Source organism: Thunnus maccoyii, chromosome 18 (genome assembly GCF_910596095.1).
Source record: "Thunnus maccoyii chromosome 18, fThuMac1.1, whole genome shotgun sequence".
In the NCBI taxonomy this organism is placed as follows: domain Eukaryota; kingdom Metazoa; phylum Chordata; class Actinopteri; order Scombriformes; family Scombridae; genus Thunnus; species Thunnus maccoyii.
In genome coordinates, this window is record NC_056550.1 from 29,121,295 (window position 1) to 29,133,228 (window position 11,934).

An 11,934-nucleotide genomic window follows, 5' to 3' on the forward strand; every position below is an offset into this window, starting at 1 on the left:
TTTATATTTAATAAATGACTTTGTTTAACTCCTGAAAACATTATGTCTCCCTCTTTGACATGGCTAATGAACAAGGTTGCAACACTTTGTGTGACCTTCTGTGACCTCTGACCTCTCAGAAACAACAACTCTTACTCACGACAATAAAAGACCCTGTGCAGGAAAGAAATACCATCACAGACTGAATTCCCAACAAGAACGCCAATATGGACATACAATATGTATAGTTGCATTTACGTGTATGGTGTACATATTGTTATATATATCAAAGTCTGAACATTGGTGACCATTTAAAACCCAGATGAGTTTACCCTCCCAGATGATCCAGTTTAGAAAGTGAAGCACTCATTCACCCAAATATCACATGATTCTCCAATCAGTTCAATGAATTCAAATCAATCATGTCTGATCAAATCAAATGATGTCAAATCACCATACAATTCAATGTTCAGCACACAAATTATAAACACGTTCCTTTAACTATACTACTACACTGTAGGTTGGCAGATAACAGTGAAGAGTGTGAAACCTATGAACATAATAGTCATTCTAATACATTCTCTCATTGCACTAACTTCTAGTTAATGAGTTAATAGTGAAATCCATATTTCCCCCTGGGGGTCCCCGAACCCCACTTTGAGAGGTACAATAATTACAAATAATACATTAATAATACACAATCAGTGCCAGTTCTACCCTAAAAATGGTCCCTACATCATCTGGTGAGTTCTGGCAATCTGCCTTTGACTACAAACTACTTTTCTACATTTTTTTAAGAGGTGCCTTCAAGGACTGACAAACATGGTATCCACACTCAGGGACCAAAACAATCCATCTGCCATGGTATTTTTTCACTAGCGATAGGGAGAAGGGACACTAAAGCAGACACTATTAGTATATTTGGAAGAAAACTAGTTTCATGATATGATGTTGGAATCAGAGATGTGGTGCTATACTGTTACGAGGTTGAATATTGTTCTGTAGAATCAGACAGAACAGAGTGTAGAGGAGGCAGTGACCACCAGAGTTATGTTACAGTCACAGCTGAAAGAGAGGCGCTGCAGCCAGAGTGCCATTGTTGCATCGACTGGTGAGAAAACAAAATCAGACCAGAATAATGCTTGAGTTGATTTTTAATTAAATTATGTTAGATTATTGTTTTATTACAAATGAGAGTAGAGAGGTGAAGCATACAGAAGAAGAGTAGGCAGGTCACAGACAGGCAGCGAGTCTAAACACCCAGTATATGTCCTGTCATGCCCCCAAGCTTTCAGTACAATTCAGCCACTCAAGTTCAAATTCAGATCAAAATCCAGAGATCAAAGTCCAGGAGAGGCCAGGTGACAAATCATCACACTGACTAATATTACACTACAAACAGTATATACATGTATATATGTAAGAAAGACGAGGAAGGTGGCCTGAAGCTGGAGAGAGACAATATGAGTTTGATGTGTAAGAGTATAAAGTAAAAACAGGGTAGGCATCACCATGACATTAGATTAGTTTTAGTAAATCACTGAGTCTTAAACATGAAGTATACATTTGTGAGATGTATCACAGAGTCACAGAAAGAGTAGAGAAGGAGGAAAGTATTGATCATGGATGTATTATCAGAGCTGGATACCTGCTGCTGATTTGTCCAAATGACCAACAGCACTACTGGTTCTTACTCTTTGTGTCATGAATGTTTAAATCACTAGCTTTAAATCTTTCCTAGAGACTAGAAAATCTAATTTTATGTGTGCGTGTGACATCATCTCAGCATTTAAGGAGACCAAGAAGAGAGGACAAAATTTTGGTGAATGTACTGGGTAGGACATTTTCATCAATGGGTGTCATGTTGGAATCCACTATTCTGTCTTTATAATACATCCATGATGTTGAGAAATTAACAGGGTTTTGCTTTTGGTCTTGTCTTCATCTAAAAACACCACATTTTCCTCAGCCTCCTCTTACGAGAGCCCCTCTTCATGTATTTCTTCCAGCACTTCATGTCAGCTATCTTCTGACACAGCTCTCTGTAAGAGGACATTAAAAAAGAAGCATCTTAGTCAAAATGTCCATGTTACTGTATGTTTGTACATGTTAACAGATGCAATTTTTCATCACACTATTTACAATAAACTGCACAAGTTCAGTCACTCAAGGGAACAAGTAAACTTGACCAGCAAAGCAAAACGTGTGGGTCTGCGGTACTCGTAGTAACACTGAACAGTCAGTTATGAAAATGTTGTCCATGAAGAACTGAAGGAAAATGCAAACCACACATCAAGACATCAAAGAAGGAATTGGAAAGCCACAAACTCATGACTCAGAAGTCATCTTTTATTTCAGTTTCTAAAGACCAATGTTTCAGCAAACAGCCTTACCCAACAATCTCAGCTGGTATTAACATGTGATCTGGATATGTTGTCTGGAGAATGACATCTGATCCATGGGTCTTTGCATTTATACCTGGTATTATAACAGATCCTTGTTTACTCAGTTGTGTCCGCGTTGTGATCAGATCTGAATATGAAAACTAGCTGGGTGGAGCTGGCTGACTCATCAACACACAGGTGACCTTTCAACTTCATATGAATGTTGTCACGCTGTACAGATGACATTCACACCTGCTGAGATCTGATCACAATGCGAGCCTGACCACCTCCAGATGTGTTCTGGCTGGTCTGATGGCATTCTGATTCTGAATGTGTTTTAAGCTCATTTAAGGTGTTTTCCCTTTTCACTCTTTTCACCCTCTCATAACTCGACCTTAAACTTGGAAGTGAAACGTTGCATGTGTAGCTACAGAACTGAGACTCACTCGATTTCATCCAGTTCTCTTTTCATCTCTTCAGAGGCAGTTTGTATGGCCTCAGCCATCTCTCTCAGACTCTGACTGGCTTCTGTCTCACAGTTCTCCAGATTGTTACAGTTTCCAATAAGCTCAGGAACAGAAAACAGAAGATCAACTACTCCTCTACCAATCTGAAAATAAACACTTTATAGTTAATAACAAGAATAAGAATGGCTGGATTTACTGGATTCTGAATGAAGTCATTTTGACTATATATTGAATTACTTTGTTCCATGTCTAAGTTATTATAATGAATTTAATTGATTAGTTGAAACATGAATATGGTGTTGAACATAGTAATCAGTGGGATTGGGAATACTTTTAGACCTGTGGCACAGTACGGATGCTGTTTTTCTTCCTCACCTCTCCTTGACATCTTCCTGGTCAGATTCTTAATAAACTGTATGATATCAATCTATCTATAATCTTTTCATCCAGTTTGTCCATGCTGTATTTCTGTCATTTTGCTTTCTTGGTCTTTTCTGTACATACAACATCTATTTCCTGTCTGTCTATCCTGCAGAGGGATCCCTCATCTGCTCTTCCTGAGCTTTCTAACATTTTCCACTGTTAAAGCGTTTTTTGGGAGTTATTGCTTATTTGATTTGAGGGTCTAAGGATAGAGGATGTTAGTAAAATTGGCTTGACTTGAATGCTGCAGGTCAAAAACTGTTCCTAAGCTCCACTGTTTGAGTGACTGTCTTTGATACTTACACGTCTAATCACTTTCGTTGATGCTGTCAGTCCCATAGAGGTGGCCACTTTGGTGACTTCTGTTCTCATCACTTTTCTCTGTGCTTTCTTTGTTCCTGCTATGGTAATTTCTTTTAAGGTAAGGTCTGTAACAAACTCTGAAAGCAGTGACAACTCCAGTGCAGACTTTTGCAGAAGACCAAAGTCTTTATCTTTCTCAAACATCTTCTTTACAGACAAATCAGATACCAATGTGAGCACATTGATCTTATCATTTAGCTTCAGTCCGTTTCGTTTGGCTATCTTTCTCAGGATCTGTTCCACAACATAATCTTCAGGAGGAACATCACTGCAGGACTTCTCTGCTTCCTTCACCAGTGATCCAGTGAGTTCCTGGATTTCCTTTTGAAGATTCTGGATCTTCTCTGAAATCTGCTTTGCCTCTTGTATGGCAGAACTTGATTTGACAGCATCGACAACGTCTGAAGTTATATTGGTAGCCAAGCCGAGCCCTGATGCTAGCGTACCTGCTGTAGCTAGGAAAGGTATCGCCGCTCCTCCAGTGCAGAGGGCTGTTAAACCTGCCACTGTCAGTGCAGTTGCACCACCTACAGACAAAGAGCTCCCAACAACTTTACTGACATTTACATTCTTATTGTACTCCTCCAGATCACTGGCCAGGTTGTTCAATTTTTCTGCACATTCCCTCTGTAGATCCACAAAGGAGAAGATCTTATCAATGAGTTTATCGGCATTATCCATGGTCAGTTCACACTGAGAGGTCAGCAGTCTACAGGAACGACAGAAAAAAGGTTATTTAAGGAATATGACGTCTTTTGGTAGGAAAATGAAGCAGATATGCTTCTCTTCTACTTGATACTCAAACATCCTGTTAACATGTCCTGCACTCTAGAGGCCCGAAGGCTGTGCAACATCCAGTACTCAAAAACTGTAAATACTCCTTACATTTAGAAGTCCAAACCTGGGTATACTGAGACAACACAACCACTTAAACTTCTTGCCACTAGTTACAGCAGCAGCAGAAACAGATATGAATACATAGCGTGAAGAAAAACTACACCATAAATCAAAAAGAGAAATGATATGGTTTTATTATTATTGGAAATTATTATCGGAGAGTAAAGGACAGTAAACAGTAGTTCACAAGTACCACATTTTGTACATTTCTCCTGCACAGTCTTGGATCATGTAGGATTTCGCTACACATTGTGCTCATATATTGAAATATGAGACAAAGAATATGTAGAAACTGATCTAAGACATCAGCCTAATTCACATATTTGCTTGTGAATATGACGAAACTGCAGTATTTGTTAAAATGTTAAAGGTCTGAAAGAGTAAATGATGTAAATGATGCCATCTCAGTCAACTGTCAGAAATAGAAACACCTGCATATTGTCAGAACTGTCTAGTATCACTCAGAGTTACATTCATTCTTCATATTTACTTCCTGTGGCTGTGTGTTTTTTATGTGTGAAGAGGAGAATCAGGGTGTGGACTGCGTCCGACTGTGATGCTGCAGTCTGCAGGTCGTGTCCTGTTACACACCAAATAATTAACACTGGATGTTCTAACACCTTACAGTTTGTTCTTCAAAATAAAGTCCATGACTGTAATGGACTAAAACATGGTCAGAACCTGTTTTATATTCTTTATCCAAAAACATCCAGCCTAAATGTCTTATTATATTAGTATATGCTATACTGTATGGTATACTATACAATTCTGATTTAACATTTTCAAGACAGAACCCAGGGTTTGCATAATGCATTTTTTGTTTGGTTTGCTTAGAGCATTTGACTACTTAATAGCCTTAACCTTTGTAAATGAGTTCAGAAAAAGGTCCTATTTATTTGTCATTGTGATTGTTAGCCTACCTTACTATAAAGGTTCTGCAAAATAGGAGATTGACCATCAACAGTTATGCGTATGCATGTAGCCTATTAGTCTATGTTTTAGTCTATTATCAGTGGAATATTAATGCATATAAAAAATTTGCTTGCTGTGCGTGCACATTAAAAACACATTGCAACCACCTCTAGACATCCCTTTGCCACTCCTGGGCCACCCCAGTTAAAAATTCTTAGAATCGTCTCTGAATATCAATACTATACAAGACTAAGGATCTATTAAATCAGCACATGTATGCTTTACACTGCTCAATTCTTGTTCCAAACATCACCTATGGCTTAGAAATCAGTTTTCATCTTACAAAGAAGAGCCATAAGAATCCTCTTTAAATTAGATCATAAAGAACCAACTAAAGGCCTGATAGCAAAACTACATATATTAAAATTTAACGATTTACTTGATTATAGGATTGGACAAAGAATGTATAAAGTGTACAATCATTTGTTAACATCCAATATTCTAAACATGTATGTAAAAAGAGACAGCAAATATGAACTGAATAATTATGGCTAAAAAATTATGGGTAAGGACAAATATACATTATTATTTCAATACATTATACATTTCAATAAAAGGAGTGAATGTATGGAACAATCTTGAGTATGAATTAAAAATGTGTAGTACAATTCAGAGATTTAAAAGACTGTTTAAAAGTAGGGTGATCGATAAATATATGACACTTCTTTGATATCATCAGCTGTTTGATAATTGACATCTTGTTATATGGTGTTGTTGACTGTATCCAAACCTGTGACAATGAGAGGTTGTAAATATAAGGACATGCACAGCCATGTGTAAAATAAGCTCAGTGAAAGTTCAGTCAGGAAGACCATATTTTGCATGCTCAGGTCTGTAGTATTATTTCTCAAATCATCTGTCATTCCCATCCCTCACACATGCTCACTTATTATTCCCTTGCTGTCATTCCACTGGACATCAATTAAGATATCAGCTGTTAACATTAGCAGATCACATCTAAACAATAGCACAGTGCCTTAGTGCTTTCATGGTGCCGTTTTGCGCACTCCACCACCTCCCAATCACCGCCCAACCTTATCAGCCTTATCGGTCTTAGCAGAAGTTATCAGCCACCACCATAGGTGCCTGGTTATATATTAAAATGGGGGAGCAAATTTGGAGAGATACATAAGAGTCCTCTCCCAGAAAAAAAATTGTAATTTAAAATAAATGTATGCATGTACCCTAACTTCTTGGATTAAGTCAAGAAAAGGCCACCTGCACTTGTCTGGATTAATTAAATTGAAAACCAGGAATGCATCAAGAACACTATATAATTGGGTGGATCAGGACAGGAAATTTTTATTAGAAGAATGGCTATTTCATATTTGGAATTATATTCATGAAAACATTATGTAGCCTAAAATGATAGTAGGCTGAGGCTACTAAGCCATCTTCAAGGTTAAACAAGTACAAACAATTTATATAAATGAAATAGTCTTACAACACATCATCATATCATTTGTATAATTAAACCTTGTTAAACAATGTTAAACCTGAGGTGCTGTTCTCAATACTCACAAGGCATTTTTAAAGCCTAACAACTCACAGGTTCTGGTGGGAGCTATTAGCACCAATAGCTGATGTAGCTGTAATGTTATGCAGGAGTGAATAATCATAACTTCAAAAGCAGATTGTTTTACCCAACATTATCTCAAATCAAGGACTATTTTAATACATAACTCAGAAGGCGATTTTAGCTCTTCAAGACTTAAACGGGCCATTTTAGTTGAGGACTAGACCTGACTGCCCCTGTAAACTAGCAGCTCTCATTTAGCCTGAATGAGAAAATGAGAGGATAATCATAATAATGAAAGCACAGAGCAGAGCAGCAGGATGAGAGATCATTACATATTACACAGTAAGTCATCATATTTAAAAATAATTACATCCGAAGTCTGACTAGAACTGAAACTCAAGCAGAATATTCTGCAGAAGTCTAAACAAAAAAACAAAAAGGAGAGAGAGAATATTGGCCATAATTATCACAACCTCTTATTTGCCCATTTACAATGTATTATTCTCTCTGATCTCACCCTGAATCCAAGTGTGCCGCATGTGCACCCGGTGTGCCTGGGTGCACGTTACTTTGACCTGCAGAGTACTGCAGGGTTCTTTAAAAGAAAGCCCTCAGTTTTCTAAGCAGACAATTAGTTTAGAAAAGAGACAATAAAACTGGCTGAGACGACCTCAAACTCTGCTGGAAAACAACATTCATGAAATCTGATTCTGGGATTGCTACAATATCATTTGTAATATAGCAAAGTAAATGTTTTTGGAAAAATAATTTACAAAGTGAACATTTAAATTTGTCATCTTACCCTCTTAGTTGTGTTGGGAAACACCAACAGTCAGCGTTCAGGTTCACTTATATTTATACCAGAAGAGAGGAGGAGAAAACAGTATGTTCCTTATACTTGTTCATGTCTTTCTATTGGCTGTCTCAGAATCATGTATTAAAAAGGTTTTACAACTGCAAGTCAAAGAGAAACCACTGTTATCTAAATGGCTGTTAATGTTTAACTGTGAAATTCCCCCAAACATTTCCAAGACACAGAGACACAAGACACTCCTTAAACACAGAGTTATTAGGGTTTGTTTGTTTGTTTCTTTCTTTATTATTACAGGACATCAGACCTAAATTTGACCCCCTAAACATGCTCAAAAACTCACCAAATTTGGCACGCACATCAGGTCTGGTGCAAAATGTGATAAAATGTAAAAATTAACCTCCAAAGTGCCAAAATGTGCTCTAGAGCACCACGTGTGTAACTAATATGTCTGCCACAGCCCGTAGGAATGTTGAAGAGAGATCAAACCAAAACTCAATTGTTTGTCTCATCAAGACCTACAAATCATACACTTAGGTCAGGGACACCCCTGACTTAAATCCAACAGGAAGTCTGCAATAAGCTTTTCAAAATAAGACTTTGCCCCAATTTTGGCACAAAAACAAACGCTATCTCTTCGTTAATGGGTATTAATGGTATTGACTTCGAACTTTAATAGATGACTTATGACACTATGCTGAAAAAAAGTTGTTAAAAACTTTGTAATAACTCGAACGGTTTGGATTTTATAAGCCCTGAAAGTTGCAGTGCCACATCACCCTTACAATGTAAAGCAATGAGGATGCATGATCTTTGTGTCAAACAGAGGCTTCTGACGTCTAAACTATAAGTCTGACCACTTTCAAACCTGTATCAATGGATTCGCCACGAAATTTCCTACTAAAATATGATTTTTAATGTAAGATTTGGCCAAAGTCATGGGATTTATGAGGAGATTTCACCAGAAGCGTTCTCTAAAATCCTCCTCTCCAACTGCTCCTGGTGATGTCACTCCCTCAGTGCTGTGAAACATTCCGCAATACACACTCATTATAAAATCACAGGAGGAGCAAGAAAAGACTTTAAAACTCACACTCTAATATCTCAAAAACAATAAAAGATAGAAAAAACATGTAAATTCAAGATTTGTAGGTCAAAGTCTCGTGACTCATTTAAAGTTCAAATGAAGTTTGTATCTAAAACTATGTGGAAGCAGTAAATGTTCAAAAAGGTGTGGGTTCGCTCACACTCTCCATTCAAATATATGAGTATTTTTCTGTGTCCAGCTGCAGTTACTTATTGTCTCTACACACCTGACAGTACACATGTCAATCACACTTCGACCAGGTCATGTGGGTTAAAAGTCTTTACTTTTCTAAAAATAGACTTGATGAAAATTAGGAAATTAATTTGTTTTACACACAAACTCAACAAGAGCTTTCAATTTACTAATTGAAATTCAAGTGAATGGACCCAAAACTTGCATGATTTTGATGACACAGGTGTGAGCGAGACAGACATGTCTCACCCTGCAGAAAATGCTCATCCTCACACCGTTGAGATCTGATGTTTCGCCATGACAGAAGAAGTTGCTATAACTTTATTGTAAATGCTCCAGTCTGCACCAAACTTTACATGTTTGATAAGACTCCCGGCCTGAACGCGTCTACATGACAATATTCCATCAGTGATGCAAACTGGCTGAATAGCGCCCCCCGTGACATTGCAGCAAAGCAGCCCCAGCAGCAGGCAAAATAGTGGACAGAGAAGCCCTTCGATTGGGCCACAGCCCAACGTGCGCAAGGGCACGAGGGCCCGTTCATCGCTGCTTGCAGCTTTAATTCTCAATGTTATCTGTGTTTGTTTTCTGTAAAGAACGTTGTAACTGTGTTTTTAAAGGTGCTATATAAATAAAATAAAAAAAATAAAAGAACAACAAAAGACCATGTTCAATAAAAAAGGAAAATATCATAGAGGGAATCCATAATGGTACAGTATTTATTGTTATATATACACACGTATGTGTTGTATATATTGTTATATATATGCATGTCCTCTATATATTGTTATACTGTAGATGTCATGAAAAGGAAATCAAAGAATTTACTGTGTTTATAAATGAACTTATCTATCAGGGCAACACAATGAACCATTTGTATTACTGTTGCAGGGGGTGAACAAAGCAGATGAACAAGCTTAAATTGCATTTAATTTTGTATTTATTATGTTCCAAATCCATAAGTACTAAAATGGATGTTTAAGAGCTCATTGATGAAAACAAACATCATCAAGAGATAGGAAAGGACATCAGGTTGTTTTTGGAGAAAACATATATATGATACAATGTGTTCAACTCACAATAATAAAGCAGGGTGTGAAATCCTTAAAGTAGACAAAATGAATAAGAAAGGCTAGGACAGCACAGTGAGTTTATTTTTGTAATTGCCACATGGACATTTCGGGCAAGATGCCCTTCTTAAATGTGTGTTCTGGCGGTTAACACAATCAACACTGGTGGGATTAATTATAGATATCCACAACTGGCACGAAAGGTCCATCCCAGCAGGGGGATGAAAAGTTTAGTCAGGATACTGTTTTGAAACCATTTCAAATTTTTTAATGGCAGCACATGATGACACTTATTGTCCTCCTGGGTCAAAACTGACCCGGTCTCGTCTGACTGTTGTACTAGGTAACAAGAGAAATGTCTGAAAAATCTCTGAAACAGGATATATCTACAATGGGGACACATAGCAGAGCAATTTTATCCAAGAGGTCAGTGGTGTCTTTGAGGTAAGAAGGAAGTTGATATACCAATTGTTTAATATGTAAATCTATGAACCAAATATGTTTTCTATCTCTTGAAATGCCCTTGTAGGTTAGCATATATAAAAACTAAAACATGAGTTAAAAACTAGGATTTGTAAACATAAAAGTAGCATAAGGAATAAAGATGAAAAATCCCCTGTGGGTAGACATTTCTATTCAGCTGGCCATGATGTCTGTTCTCTTAAATTTCTTTCTTGTCATTTATTCTGAAAATATGAAAGCTAGTTGACAGTGTCTGATGAGTTTCCTTGTACATCCGTATTAGACTTTGTAGATATATTTTGTCCTTACATTTTTTTCTATATTTTTTCCATATTTTTCTATATACTCTTTAAAGGCTTCAAACTACTTAACAGGGTAATATAACTCTGAATGAAATTAAACGTTACATGCTATTTGCCCTTTTTACATTTGGATTCTTTACATGTATTATGTGGTTGTATTTATTCTTGATATTTTTTCTATGACATCTTTCTATGCTCTTTTGAAAAATATAAATTATTTGGTCTTACAGAGTCACATAGTTCTACATCTATAGATGCGATGTGTCCCCATTATAGACATATCCTGGTTCAGAGATTTTTCAGAGATTTCTCAAATTAACACCTGTCATTGTTTTCACTGATTACTGAGGTCATACCTCCTTCATTTGAAGAGGCTGCATCAGGGCGGTTCATTCACAGTTGGATCCTATTATACAATCATGTATTCTCTTCGCTGATTGGTGTTTGAGCCTCACCTGTTTATGTATATTGTTATTTTTTCCTGTTTTTTTATTAAGCTGATGATGGCTTCTTCTGGCTGAAACATGTCTGTTTCTGTCCATGATGAATAATAAGAAGATAGAACCATGAGTGCCAGTGATTTGTTTGTTTCATTCTTGCCACAACCGTGCACCTGATACTCTGTTTAAGACCTGGAGCTCTGCACACCGCTTCTTTTTACTGTAGTATTCTCACAGACAGAAACAAAGTGTAAATAATATAAACTGATGTAAGAGTATAAACCTGTAGGATTTTTACATCATCAGAGTCCTGAGTTTATGTGTTCATTCACATTAAGGAGAGCGAATTTCTATTGATCTTAATGTTTCCTTAAGTTTGTGAAAAATTCATCTGTGGCTACAGACTTATTTCAGACATGAACCTCACTACAGAAATATCATCACCCACTGTATATCCAGGTCCACCAGCCTTTAAGAAATGAATGGTGTAATCTCTCCTGTCACCACCAGATGGCAGCGTTTCATTAAACAGTTGCACTTTGAGTTTCAGGGCAGCTGTCCTCAGT